This window comes from Xyrauchen texanus, chromosome 34, assembly GCF_025860055.1.
Source record: "Xyrauchen texanus isolate HMW12.3.18 chromosome 34, RBS_HiC_50CHRs, whole genome shotgun sequence".
NCBI lineage: Eukaryota > Metazoa > Chordata > Actinopteri > Cypriniformes > Catostomidae > Xyrauchen > Xyrauchen texanus.
In genome coordinates this window covers 19,259,589-19,273,053 of record NC_068309.1, presented here as the reverse complement: position 1 = coordinate 19,273,053, position 13,465 = coordinate 19,259,589, and the positions used below count along the sequence as shown (strand labels likewise).

At 38.7% G+C, this 13,465-nt stretch overlaps 1 protein-coding gene across 6 annotated transcripts in view; it reads left to right on the top strand.

Annotated features, from left to right (window-relative positions):
• Positions 1–13,465, top strand: part of LOC127627447 (neural cell adhesion molecule 1-like) — a 311,535-nt gene that overhangs the window by 109,171 nt on the left and 188,899 nt on the right. The window lies entirely within an intron of this gene.

Sequence of the window (13,465 nt, the reverse complement as noted above, 5' to 3'; positions counted from 1 at the left end):
TCTTTTTTTTAACCACAATAAAAGTGGATATGACCACCTGACTTATCCTTTTGTGTTCCATGGATGGTTTGGTGATGCTAGTGGCATAGACATAACATAATTCCCCTTTAAACCTACCACTTACTTCTATACCAATTCCCTATCCTGTTTTTCTCCTCTTTACAACTACACTACATAATTTTAAAGCCCCATTTAACTTAAAACACACACAGTTTTCATCACACCTCAATAGCATAGTAGAAAAATGAAGGCTGTCCCTCCCACTGGTGCCGAGGGAAGGTGTTGAGAGGTGCTGATGAATGTATGGGAAAAGTCTTAACCTTGTTAATGTAGGGATAAAGAAAGGCTGGAGTGGGAACAGCCGCTGCACTCTTTCACAGGCCTCTCTGTTCATTCTTGACCCATTGCCTTCTCGCTCGATTGGGCAAGCACACTTGCCCCACACCACTCTTTTTGCAAGTGTGAGGGGTAAATCATCGCCTCCCTACGATAAGTTCACAGGTTTACATTCATTGCTGTTGTGTCCCTGGAGGAACCCTGATAATAATTTTCTCAAACTTTGCTTTGAAAGGTTACCTGCAGCATTCCTCAAAAGGGGTTTCTTATGTGAACTGTTGTTAAGGTCTGTAAGCCCTTCTCATGATCGTTTTCTTTTTTTAGTGTAGATAATTTTTACATTGTTCTGTTTGCTCCGTGTTCCAGAAGCCATCACTCCAACACCTTATCCTTGAGTAATCATGCTAAATTGCTCATTTGGTACTAGAAAATCACTTGCCATTATATCAAACACAGTCAAAAGGTATTTGGTTCGTTTAACGAAGCTTACCATTGTGTTTGTTTTTGAGTTGCCACAGTATGCAATAGACTGCCATGTCGTTAAGGTCAATATTAGGACAGAAATGACAAAAAAGTAACAGCTTTTTCTGGAAACTTGTCAGTCAATCATTGTTTTGAGAAATGAAGGCTATACAATGCTTGAAATTGCCAAAAACGAAGATTTCATACAAAGGTGTACACTACAGTCTTCAAAGACAAAGGACAACAGCTCTAACAAGGACAGAAAGAGATGTGGAAGACCAGATGTACAAATAAACTAGAGGATAAGTACATCAGAGTCTCTAGTTTGAGAAATAGACGCCTCACGTGTCCTCAGTTGACAGCTTCATTGAATTCTACCCGCTCAACACCAGTTTCATGAACAACAGTAAAGAGATGAATCAGGGGTGCAGAACTTATGGGGAGAATTGCAAAGAAAAAGCCACTTCTGAAACAGAAAAAAAGAGAAAAGATTGGATCAACACAGACATTGGACAACAGACAATTGGAAAAGAGTGTTACCCCATTGAGCTTTTGTGGGATCATCTAGACTGTAAGGTGCGTGAGTGCCCGACAAGACAGCCACATCTATGGCAAGTGCTACAGGAAGTGTGGGGTGAAATGTCACCTTGAGAATCTAGACAAACAGACAGCTAGAATGCCAAAGATCTGCAAAACTGTCATTGCTGCACGTGGAGGATTTTTTGATGAGAACACTTTGAAATAGTTTAAGAAGTTCTGAAAAATATGTTCAAAATTACTTTTGGCTGCCAGTGTATATATATATTTATACTGATCCTCCACCTGGTCGTCTAATGGTTAGACGGAGACCTGGCGAGGCCTTCAAGCCACAGTGTCTCATACCCACTGTGAAATTTGGTGGATGATCAGTGATGATCTGGGGGTGCTTTAGCAAGGATGGAATAGGGCAGATTTGTCTATGTGAAAGACGCGTGAATCAAGCCATGTACAAGGTTATCCTGGAAGAAGACTTGCTTTCTTCTGCTCTGACAATGTTCCCCAACTCTGAGGATTGTTTTTGCCAGCAGGACAATGCTCCATGCCACACAGCCAGGCCAATCAAGGTGTGGATGGAGGACCACCGGATCAAGACCCTGTCATGGCCAGCCCAATCTCCAGACCAAACCCCATTGAAAACCTCTGTAATGTGATCAAGAGGAAGATGGGTGGCCACAAGTCATCAAAGAAAGCCTAGCTGCATTCATTTTTGCCCAGGAGTGGCATAAAGTCACCTATAGAGTGGTATAGAGAGCATGCCAAGACGCATGAAAGCTGTGATTGAAAATCAGGGATATTCCACCAAATATTGATTTCTGAACTCTTCCTAAGTTATAACATTAGTATTGTATTGTTTTAAAATGAGCATGAACTTGTTTTCTTTGCATTGTTCGAGGTCTGAAAACACTGCATTTCTTTTGTTATTTTGACCAGTTGTCATTTTCTGTGAATAAAGGCTCTAAATGACTATATTTTTAATTTGGAACTTGGGAGAAATGTTGTCAGTACTTCATAGAATGAAACAATAATGTTCATTTTACTCAAACACATACCTATACATAGTAAATCCATAGAAACTGGATTTTTTGGAAATTTTGCTGTGGTGTCTTAATTGTGTATTTGTGTGTGTGTGTGTGTGTGTGTGTGTGTGTGTGTGTGTGTGTGTGTGTCAGTGCTCTTTTTTTTATCCTTCCACCCCTGCCCCTTCTGAGGTCCATGCACATGACTTCCCGGTGCATAAGCAAGTGCCAGAACTAAAGAACTAATCAAATAGTCGATGCAACCCAGTATAAATTGAATAATTAAAGAAACATTTCTTTTAAGGGTGATAAAAGTGGTCTTTGCTTTATTAAGGCTAATACTCATCTTGTTCATACAAGACATACCTGTACCTGCTTTTTCCACAAGGCACTAGACCAGCAAAACAGAGTCTGATTTACCGCCTTGCGAAAAATCTTATTAACCTAAGTGCTGCCTGTCGGTGTATCTGCCTGTGTGTGTGCCGTAATGTTAAAAACCTTTTACTCCACCTGCCCAACTCCTCCAAATGTCACAGTCTGAAGCTTCTCCATTTCTGCGGGGTTCACAAGATTAATTACGATGTCGCTCGCATTTACACAGTGCGCATCATTGCTACATTCAGCAAAAGACAGTAGTTGTCACATAATTTCTCTTGCTGCTTCTGCTAAAACATTGAGTATACTGGAACAGCTACAAGACACCAGTTGCAATTTGATAGCTTTATAATAGTTTAAAGAAGAGAGCAGTAATTTTTTATGTTCAAGAATATACATCCCAGCACAGAAGACTGTTTTCTTGTTTCATTATTCTGACCTTTTCTAAATCCCTGCGATGTCACAAGAGGTTTGTGCAGCCATGTTTCATTTGATCTCTTTTTAATCACTTTCAAATAAATTGTGTCAACAGTAATGGATGCATGCAACACACTAGGGGAGTGAAAGAGATCAGAGATGCGAACATAAAACTGTCAAAGTAAAGAAACGGTTGCCTTTTATTAAAGTGTACTTGTAAACTTCTATGATTTGCAGCCTGACTTGTTAGTCCGTTGAGAAACGGTCACCTATTTTTTTTTCTTAAGTCAGCGCAGGGGCCATTGTTATTCAGCATGCGTGTTCCCAGCGCTCTCAGCTGCAGAATATGTTGTCATGACAACCGGTTTGCCTCCTATTGCTGATGTTGATCAAGACCTATCTCTGTAAGTGAAAGTGTATGTGCGTGTGCTGAGGTTAGACGAGAGAAGAGCTATCATTTTTTTAATCCAAGGCAAAGCCGGTGGGAGGGCCATCCAAACCGCTTTTGTGGCTGATGATCTGAGACAATTGATATTATCAACTAAAGTTGGATTTGGATTCATAACCAAACAGATGAGAGAGGGAGAATCTGGTCATTAACACTTAAAAGAGACAGCTCTGAGACTCTGAAATCTCACACTTCTTCTGAAGTAACTCAGACGGCGTTTCTGAGTTGAATTCTTAGACAGCGCATTTCTTTGTTGCAATTTATGATCCTTATCCATTTGGTTCAGTGATTAATTCTAAAGGTCCTATAATTTGATTTGGCCATGCGACATTTCAAGGGTGCTTATATTTAGTATAACACCAATGGGACATTTCATAAGAAAGTATAGGGGAAATTAGAGAATTTGATTTGAGCTGGATTGTAGAGCATCTTCTATGATCAGATTGGTTGAAGAATTAATATGAGGAAGAGAATACACTAAAACAATACTAAAAAGAGCAGCTCAACTGGCATGCAGTTCCCATGCTGGTTTAGAATGGTTTATGCTGGTTTAGTTCTGGTCCAGCTGGTGGACCAGCATAGCCATGTTGTTCACCAGCACAACTCTTGTATTTCTTGTTAACCAAGGGAGTCTTTCTGGTTAAGCTAGTCAACAAGCCTTGTTTGAACTCTACTCAAACAGAATACAAATAAAACATATGCTGGTGACCAACTATTCTTCTACTATTTCCAGCAGGGCAATGAGGCTAAAAGTATCAATAGAATAATCAAAACATTGGAATTCAGGCATATTGAAGCATACTGTATGTAGGTTTTAAATAAACTCCCGGATGTTGCTGTACAGAGGCTTCAGGGCATGATCAATGTGCAATACATTAATGGATCAGGGGTGACTAGCTTCTCTTCTATCCTCTCTGATGCTACAGCTGGATGCTTTACTTATTTGTTATGTCAGGTCGATCAATAAGCACTCATTTCACCAAAGGCACAAGAGCAGATCATCTCTCCACTATCCCGTGCTCCTCATTTATAGTGGCGAAGAACCAAAACTGATGAAAAATCCTCTGTCATCAGAACTCTGGTGAGGTGTAATGCATCTCCCAAAGCTTGTGAGCATTTAATTGCCACCATTCCTCTGAATTCCTCTTAAATGTGAAAGCTTTGGAGGGGTGTTTGAAAAATTAGATATTAATAGTTATTATTTATACAGTTTTTGGACACTCAAGTCACACTTAAAAATGTTTCAGTGTAATTGCACTAGTTACAGAATATCAAACCAAGTTGCATCTAAAACAAATGATGTTCAACCTTAGATTAAACTGAGAAATGCACTTTTCTGAGCCATTTTGTCAATTACCTTTAATCAACTGGTGTCAAGGTGAGTTTTATTAGATGTATGAAGTCAGTTTGCCCTCAAGTTCACACCGGTTTCCAAGCAGAGTAAGCACAGGTTGCATATAAACTAGAAACATGTTCCACTAATGTTTGACAACCAGAGAGTGCCCAAATACTACTACATTTTAAACAATTATACAGTCTCTATTAATGTATAACTTGAAACCTAACAAACCTCACTTTTGTGGGATTTCTGTTCTATATTTAAAATAAATGCCACTTGGTTTGATTTTATATATATATATATATATATATATATATATATATACATATATATATATATATATATATATATATATATACATATTTTTGTGTGGCTGAAGTGTCCAAATATTTTCAGTGGTAACTTTTTTATTGGGGATGCATTGGAGTGCTGGGTTAGTTAATGAACATAGCATTGCTAAAGTAAAGTTTGTTAGCTTGTTGTCAGTCCCTTGTGTACAGACACCCTAATGGATGTTACAACATGCAAGCTCAGCAAAATAAGGACAGGCTAAGAGTGCCAAAGAGCGATAAGAGATGCAGTGAAACCCATAACATTATGTGACTTCTCAAGGAAGCCATGTTGCACATGCATTGGACACCTACTGATACAAGGGCAGCCACAGGTAACACATTCTACATATCAGAAATGATCATATTGTCCTGGACACTGAGATCTGATATATAACTTTACCACTCGAAATCCATCACAGAAGAAAGTTTGAGCTCTTTAAACTGGGTCTAAAGGGCCACTAACTCTTTTCATTAATGTGACAATCGCCTAGCGTGATTTTTATAGCGCTCTCACTAGAGTATCTTGTTCACGCTTGTGTGGAAGGTATAAAGTGTCTTTCTTGTCGAGCTTTTGGCCTTTTTATCGATTTTGTTCACTGTTCACGTCAGGTAGGCTATGGTAAACCTACCTCCAGAGGAAGGACCAGAGGGGGAGTCAGGAAATACATGAGATCCTCAGAGATATCAGAAAAGAGTTTTTACCGAGTTCTTACAAGTTTGCTCAAGGTTACAGCTTGAAGAATGATTAAAGCAGCTGTTCATTCTTTCTTTTGTTTTTGCGGTCTTGTCACGACTTTACCCATAATGCAATGCTATGCACTTACACTTATTACACTTTCTAATTACACTTTTAGGTAATCTAATCTTGCATGTTTTGATGAAAATAAAATTCTAAGTCTATTGAGTACCAATTTGTGTTCCTTTTATTAAACATTGTTAAACGTACTGTAGTTCATGTAATACATATGTAATTTTGTAATTCCTTTAAAATAACTGTAATCGGATTATACACATTTAAATTGTAATGTAATATAATTACAAGTACTTTATTTTATTACATAATTACTTAAGTTACATCATTCAGATTACATGTAGGCCATTACTACCCAGCATGGGCTATTTAAACAAAATGAAAAAAGAAACGCTTTAATATGCATAGTCCTAACTTCCCTGGCTCGTCATGCGATGTCCTAGGATGTTGAAGGTCTTATTATTCTGTCTTTCTCTCTCTAATAGAGCATTTAGTTTTACTGTTCAATTCCAGCAACAGATAATAATATTTATTAACATCTCTCTTAATTGCATTTGAAACATTTCCAGGATTCTATTTAACTTGCCGCAGCTCAAAGTTAATAGAGATGTTAAACACAATAAAGCACAGAGATATCAGAAGGAGACGGGAAGAATTATGTGTACACACATTTCTTTTATTTAGCATAGATGAAGAAAATGTATAGTGATACTGTCTTGTTAACACCACAGTACCTGTGCATCTCAGTATAATGAGATGTTTATCAAAGCCTTTTACAACTGTTGGAGAAGTGTTACTGGTGGACATGGTCCATTAAAAAAGCTTGAAGACTAGGCTAAATGAGATATTCCATTGCACCTTCAGAGCCCCCTCTCTCTCTTGTTTTGCTTTTCATCTGTATTTCTTATCACCTAATCATATCTCAATACAGAAGATCAGGACAACCTTTGAAGTTCAACATCATGCTGCATTTTAAGCAGCCATGGCAATTAGTATTCAAGAAATTGTTGGCCATGTTAGCTGGAAAAACATCAGTGTTGGTATCTAGCCCAACCACACAGTGAGAGTTCAGAAAGTGTGCTTCCTCTCTCTGCCTGTTTTTCCCACTTCAGACATGGGCCCAGTGGATCAATACTTTCCATTAGCAGCAATGTGGTGATTTTGTGGATTGTATAGGGTAAGTCTCACAATGGAATCGGCTTTAGCCTCTTTATTAATTACGAAACAGCCCGCTGCCGCATCAACCGAGTGGTCCCCGAGCTCAGCGCCACATTGATGTGTTTTGCACTCCCACAGAGAATTGCGACGGGGCAATTGGTTTAGTTAGTTGAGGTGAAAAATATATAAATAAATAAAATAAAAGTCTTTGGCGGCCATTGCTCCAGTGTAAAATCAACGCAGCTGTCTATTACATGTGCTCAAACTGACCTCTTGTTCGATAAGCAGCCCATTCCATGGGTGAGAGAAGTGGCTGAAGTTTCAGGCATATTGAATCCCTGCAGAGTTGAAGTAACCTCTATGCTGCTGGGCTGTATTGTGTTGTACTCCTTTGTAATTTATATCTCAGCTATGACCATTTTACCTTTACATCTCAGCTATGCCTTTACTGTACATCTCAGCTTTTACCTTTCACTAATGCAAACACTGAAAATGCACTCTTAGAAAGTGCATAATGATCTTAGTTAAACAACAGGCACCCAAGGTTATGCTGAGCAGTAAATTAATGGGGGAAGCTCTCAATATCCTGTTGCAATAACACAATGAATTTATGCTCTTAAGAGCAGTGGCGCAGATAGGATTTTTTAACTGGGGGGGACCAAGCTGTCAGCAAATGATTTAAACTCAATTCGTTATTTTGCGTAATTTGGGCTTTAACTAGTGCTCAAGTAGTTACTTTGCCTAATTTGGGCTAATGATTTGCACTAAAAAGCCATTGGGGGATTCTTATTTGAAATCATGGATAACAAACAATGAACAAAGGTAAACTAAGGCCTACCTGATCACCACTAGCAATGCATGATCAGACTGTTATTTGACTAGTATGCCAATCACCTACCAAAACTTCTCATACCATGATTTTTGGAATGTCAGTGTCCGGTCTTTCATCACTTGCTTTTGCAAAACTTTAGGGTCAGGTTGATTTGGCTTTGTATATGTCATTATCATGTCAACATCCTCTCCCTCTGTGTTGCCTCCTGTCCCTCCTTGTTGTTCTGTCCCTGCTTCTTCTGTCTGTAATTCTACTGTCTCTCCTTCCTCATGCTGCCTTTTTCTACTGTGGCTGCCCTCCTGCAGATCCTCACTTGACTGACTAGGGTCTGCCTCACTGTCATCAGAAATTGCCTGCAGGCCAGGAGGATAACGTTTTAAATCTTATAATTTCAGTTAACCCTCTATACCGCTATAGAATTTCACAGCAATGTGAAATAAACATATTCCTGAGAATTAATGGCTAAAACTACTATTTCAAATGTCTAAGAATAACTCAAAATTTTAAATTTAAGTGTTAATTACAAGTTTTTGCAATTCATAGATTGGAAATATCTTTCAAATGATGTATGACATATTAAGAAATGTTTTTCATAGCCCATAATTTAAGAATCTATATCCTCCGTTGCTCTGTACAATAAAAAAAAAACATGATTTCCTGCTATAAGAGGATGTCAAAAGTTTATGTAGGCCTTTATTTGTTGTTTGCATAAACCTTGCACCACACAAATTTACTTATTATAATTATTTTTATAGTGGCTTACACACGACAGTGAACATACCTCAGTCAATTTATACAGTACAATGGGTTAAATGATAAGATAAAATATTATTTCCTGACTGACTGATAAATTGTTTGATTTATCCAACCATTCTTTTTATGTTCATTCATTATTTGCCTCTGTCCACTCACCTAAATGCATAGTTATGGTCTCCACATTTTGCTGTGTTTGCTAAATGCAAAAGCCTTTTGCCATTGTTGTCAGACTAGCTATTCCCTTAACAAATCTAATCTGCCACATCTGGGAAAGTCAACAGCCATAGGATACTTACATTGTTTGGTTTTTGAAAAAACGAGGTGATTGTTTTTTGTCTCTTCATTGCCTTTATGTGGCATTTACAGTCGATTTTTCTCAGTTCAGAAACTCACCGACTCAGCTCAGTCATAGATGGTATATGATCACTATGGTTACCGGTCCGCTCCTACAGGCACGATTGAGGCAGCTACCTCCTCATAGGACCCCAGCAACGTCACTCAGGAGTCGTAGCACACACACAGAGAGAGTGTAAACGTCGGTGGCATGATGGCATCGTGTGTTTATTGACAACAGAACAGCATGTAGTGAGAATGTGGGTACAAAGTAATGGTGACCGCCGACCGGTGTAGATTATTATTGTGTGTCAGCCTGCGTCTGTCCCGACCCGATTCTGAAGCAGCGGCGGGCCGTAATCCTCTGTTTTACCAACACATTCTCACACCCAACTCATCACATATGGATGCTTCGCCAGGACCCCTTGGCGTCACTTATTGACGCACTGGGCGTCATTTTTCAACGTGCAGGGTAGTCCGATAGACTTCTATATTGTTAAACTCACCGATGAATGCGGTTGCCTATGAACGCGCTAAACCTTTGCTGAGAGGGCACTTTGATATCAGATTGTGAGGGTTTTTAAACATAAAAAAACAGTTGGAGGGCCAGATAAAGATGATCTGGGGGCCACCATTATACTAGCCCTGGCATAGATCATTTATTGTAGCCTATTCCTTTTTATTTTTATTTATTGCAGTCTCGACTCTCGACCCATTCGCAGCCCAAGATGTCAAATTTCAACGCTACAGGCTCCGGTTCTATTGGAGTACCCTGCACGTTGAAAAATGACGCCAAAGGTATACCCAGTGCGTCAATAAGTGACGCCAAGGGGTCCTCGCCACGCGTCCATATGTGACGAGTTGGGTGTGACAATGTGTTGCGATTTTTGTCGCCTTTCGTAGGGATAGTGAGGGCGGGGGACGAATCGGGTCACTATGAATCTGGGGGGGTCATGTCCCCCCCGTCCCTAGTGCCATCTGCGCCCTTGCTTAAGAGCAGTTGTCTGCAATAATTAAAAGACATAAAAATCCATATAGGTTGGTGCATTTTCAAGTTATTGTTCACCCAAAGTTGAATTGCTGATAATTGCTGATAATTTACTCACTCTCGGGCCGTCCAAGATGTATCTGAGTTTCTTTCTTCATCAAAACAGAATTTAAGACTCATTGCAGGCCTCCTCCTCTAAACATTGCAAGTGAATATACTACATTTTTTGATGGTTAAATTCATATTTATGGTGCATCAAAATAATTCACACAACTCCAGTCGACAAATAAAGTTCTTCTGAACCCAAACGATTGATTATTTTGAGAAACAAAACAATATTTACATACTTTTTAACTACACATGTTCGCTTCCGTACATCTTTGTGACATGCTCTCATGAGAGGGATGACATAAGCTCGTTGGTAAGGTCACGCGTCACGTAGAGGAGGAGTCAGGATGCACGTCATTACATCAGATACATCATGGATGGCCTGAGAGTAAATTATCAGTAAAGTTTCAATTTTGAACAATTAATTTAAGGCTGTGCATGCCCAGCTTTGTCCCTTAGGAGCAAATATCTCCTATGACGTAAATCACGATTATGATGTACTGATTTTTTTTACAATGTATAGAATATTTGTGTATTAGAAGCATTGGCCAAAGAATCTCTGAAACTCAAATCTCGCCGACTACACACATCAATAAAAATCCCAAACACAACACACTTTTATTTCACTTAAAATCTTTGTACTTTGTTAAACACAGTGTGGATAAAGGAAGAACAAGGATTCTACAAGTTCACTCCTGAATTCACACCTGCCAGAAAGGAGTACGAACAGTAAAACTATTTTACACTGTCGTGTGAATAGAGGTTTTGTTTACTTGAGCATGTTGAGCATGTTTTTCATACATGTAGGGACTGCTGAAGTCTACTTGGTTAGCTTAAGGTAACATAGGAAGCACATGCAGATTCCTGTACAAATTTGGTGAGAGATAAGAGCTCATATATGCAGTTTAAATTTAGTTTATCTGCTCAGACATGTTAAAGTGGGAATTACCTTGCTGAAAGGATTAGGTATAGACCTTGAGTTTTCATGCTGGTTTATGCTTATCTAGCTGTTGGACCAAAAAAATTGCAAAAATGCTAGACAACCAGTATGCTCTTTTTGTTGAAGCTTCTTGACGAAGGAAGGTTTGCTGGATAAATTGGATAATTTACCCAAAAATGAAAATTCGGTCATTATTTGCTCAGCCATATGTCACTTCAAACCCATATGAATTTCTTTCTTCTCTGGAATGCAAAATGTGAATCTTTAAAAAAAACAAAATTTCACAGGGTTTATCTGCCATAAATGTATAAGTTTGATATAGTTTGTTCAAAATGAAAAAAAAATAAAAATCACCATAAAACCACAGTAAAAAACATAGCTACCATATATGATTTTAGCACTTTATTGATTATTTTGAGAGTTAATAACAACAGTGATTGTGTCACTTCAGAAGACATGGATTATAGTGCATGAGTTTTATCGATTACTTTTACTGTGGTTTTATGGTGTTTTGTTTTTGTTAATTTTGAGCTTGACAGACCGGAGTCTGATGTCATTACATGGCAAATAATCCCAGTGAAGACTTTTTGTGGCAATATCAGCAAACTAGCAACACCCAGCAGAAATACTAGCATCATAAACATCCTGGTCTTTTCAGTTCATGTTCGTTGAACGATGAAAGCTCAAATATGCTGTTTGAAACCATTTTGTTTGCTGTTTCAGACCTGTTAAAATGGGAATAAACTCCAGTTTACTATATGAAGTGCATTGATTTGAATGAATGAATCCAGGGCCCTTTTCAGAAGCTCTGCTGATGCAAATGAATGATGGCATTTGCTTATAATGACCTCTTAATTGGCCGTCCTGGGAAAAGAGAGCAATTTGGAATCTCATGGCAACTCCCGCTAAAAAAACAAAACATTGTACATCCCCAGCCATTCGGTCACATTAAGTTTACATTAACATCTATGCTAAATCTGTCTTATATTTGTCAATTTGATGCATGTCAGATTGCTTATTTGTGAATACACTTGGTTGGTCTGATCTTTCACATTTTAGCACCCATGTGCTTGGGTGAGTCGCCACATGGTTAATACCTCCATCTGTTAAAATACAGTTCCCTGACGTTTTTGTTTTCATGGCACTCGTTTGTTGTTTTAATTCCAGTATATGAAAAGCAGATGGGCATAATTAAAAACAAACCAGCGAAACTGGTAAGGTATACAATGGCAATCCAGTAGACGGAGAAAAGTCTAATCCTGAGACAAAGAATGTCTTTTATCGCTTTGAATAAGCAAGGGATAATAGCTCCTGTTTGTGTATGTTTTCTGTCTGTCTGTGGAAAAATGGAGGCCTTCTTTTTTGGCTTCCCATGTGCATTTATTTTTTCATACTAAGCAGGTTTAGCTTTCTTCAGCCTGCAGAGCCACACTGAGCCCATGCGGGACGCACTGTTTATTCAAAACATCTGGAGATGCATTATCTTCACAGGCTCGCCTCTTTGCTGCTCTGCCATCCTCATTCATCACCCAATGGTCCTGTTCTCCTCTGAAATTCCCTTGGAATCCTGTGTCGCCCAAATATTGATTAAATGATGTTTAAAAGTCACTCGACAAGTTCTAGCTGCTTACGTCCTACTGCGATTTGGATTGCCTTTTCAGTCTTTAATAATAGAAACGGGATTGAAACATGATTCTACAGAAAGGTTCTGGGCTTTTCACGAGAATTGACCACATTAATCTAGCCAATGATATTCCTCTATATTGTGGAAAATTACATTTCCACAAAGTGACTTAGAATCAATTATTTAGTCTAGGCTTGAGTTATGGATAGATTGAAATCAAAAATGTAGGTGTTTTGTCATTGATGTGGTTTCAAAATTCTGTTTTTTATTATTATACCCTTAGCTGTTTTAGAGATGTCATCATTGGTTTTCATTTGTGGTTCTGAATGAATAAAATGAGACTATGGGGCCACCAGCTGTAGTCAAAACAATGACAAACTCTTAACAAAACTGTTAAAATGTAAATTATTTTGACATATGAATGTGATGTGCTGTTTATTTCAAGATCAAAGTGTTTTGAAGGAAGAGCAGACCAGTGGCTTGTAGGGTGTAAAACAGTTAAAGGATGGGCAAGGAGGAGGCGAGAACCGGCTTGTCAACATAAATAATAATTTAATAAGAAACTTAAAACACAACATAAACAAACACACATGCGGACATGCCCGTAATTCTCTCTCTCTCGAACCATCGTCACCGGCTGCCTTTATCCCTCGCGCGCCTCATCAGGCCGATTGGGGACCGGGCGCGCGATATTCCGACCTGGCCCCGCC